At 37.5% G+C, this 1667-nt stretch overlaps 1 non-coding gene across 1 annotated transcript; it reads right to left on the bottom strand.

Annotated features, from left to right (window-relative positions):
* Positions 1-395: 395 nt before the first annotated feature.
* LOC113753225 lies at positions 396-502 on the bottom strand. Its single transcript, XR_003465003.1, has one exon. It is a non-coding gene; the product is annotated as a small nucleolar RNA R71 (small nucleolar RNA).
* Positions 503-1667: the final 1165 nt, after the last annotated feature.

Below are 1667 nucleotides of genomic sequence, written 5' to 3'. Positions count from 1 at the left end.
AGGAAGAGATGCCCGAAAATGAAGCAAATAGGTGAGTTCTATGAGATTTTACTTTACCGGAAACACAAGGATCTCAAACAAGCATAGCAAGACCTACGGTAAATGCTAACAATTTTGAGATTAAACCATCACTTATACAAATGGTTCAATAATCTCAATTTGGAGGTAATGCAGTAGAAGATCCTAATTCACACTTAGCTACATTCTTGAAAATATGTGATACAATTAAAATGAATGGAGTTAGTGATGAAACTATAAGGCTAAGATTGTTCCCATTTTCATTGAGAGATAAAGCTAAACTTTGGCTACACTCTCATGCTCCTAACACTTTCACCACATGGGATGATTTGTCAAGAGCATTCTTGAATAAGTATTTTTCACCAGGTAAGACTGCTAAGCTAAGAATGGATATCACTAGTTTTAACCAATTGGAAGGTGAATCATTATATGAGGCATGGGAAAGATTTAGAAATTTGTTTCTGAAATGTCCACATCATGGACTGCCGGAGTGGTTAATCATACAAACCTTCTATAATGGCTTATTTTTTTCTACTAAAACTATGATTGATGCAGCTGCAGGTAGCGCTTTAATGGGTAAATCACCCCAAGAAGCTCAGAATTTGATAAAAGAAATGGCCGCAAATAACTACCAATAGACCAATGAGAGAGGTAATACAAGACGTCACACAAGTATGATAGAAATGGAGACTCTCAATATGCTGAGTGCTCAAATGAATAAAGTGATGAAGTTGCTAAGTAGACAAGGTGGAATTGGTCCAAATTCATCTAATGCACATGTAGCTTGTTGTTCTATATGTAGAGGTGAACATGATACTAATGAATGTGTTGATTCTGAATAGGTACAATTTGTCAACAATTACAATCGTAATGCTCAAAATAACCCCTACTCGAACACTATAATCCGACGTGGAGAAATCATCCAAAATTTGGATGGAAAGACCAAAGCAATCAACTAAGGCCAGCCAACCCATCGGGATTCCAACCAAGACAACCACAAGCTGAAACTAAACAAGGTTGCGAGATTGCAGTGGAAAAACTCGCTAAGATTACTTCGGACGGATTTGAGCGAGTAGAAGGAAGATTGGACCAACTTACTACAATGTACAGGAATGTAGAGGTCCAAATTGACCAAATTGCTAGTTCTTTGAACAATCGAAATCAAGGAGAACTACCTAGCGAAACGGAGGTTAATCCCAAGGAGCAAGTTAAGGCCATTACTCTTCGTAGTGGTAAACAATTAGAAGATCCCCCAGTGGTGAAAGTTGAGAAAGGTGAGAATGAAAAACAAGAATAAAAACAGAGGAACCAAGAGGCGATAGTGGAGGAAAATAGCCTGGAGAAACCAAGAGAAAGTCAGCCATCATCTTCCGCTACCATTCCGATACCTCCTACGGTTCCATTTCCACAAAGACTCAAGCAGAATAAGTTTGATAAAGATTTTGAAAAATTTGTTAAAATCTTCAAACAATTGCATATTAACATTCCTTTTGTCGATGCTATTTTGCAGATTCTCTCATATGCAAAATTTCTCAAGAAAATCATGACTCGGAAGAAGAAGTTGGAAGACTGTGAAACAATAGCATTAACGGAGGAGTGTAGTGCAATTATACAAAATAAGCTACCACCGAAATTGAAAGATCCAGGGA

This window comes from Coffea eugenioides, chromosome 1 (assembly GCF_003713205.1).
Source record: "Coffea eugenioides isolate CCC68of chromosome 1, Ceug_1.0, whole genome shotgun sequence".
Taxonomy (NCBI): Eukaryota; Viridiplantae; Streptophyta; class Magnoliopsida; order Gentianales; family Rubiaceae; genus Coffea; species Coffea eugenioides.
The sequence above is the reverse complement of the archived record's forward strand: the minus strand, read 5'-3'. Positions and strand labels throughout refer to the sequence as shown.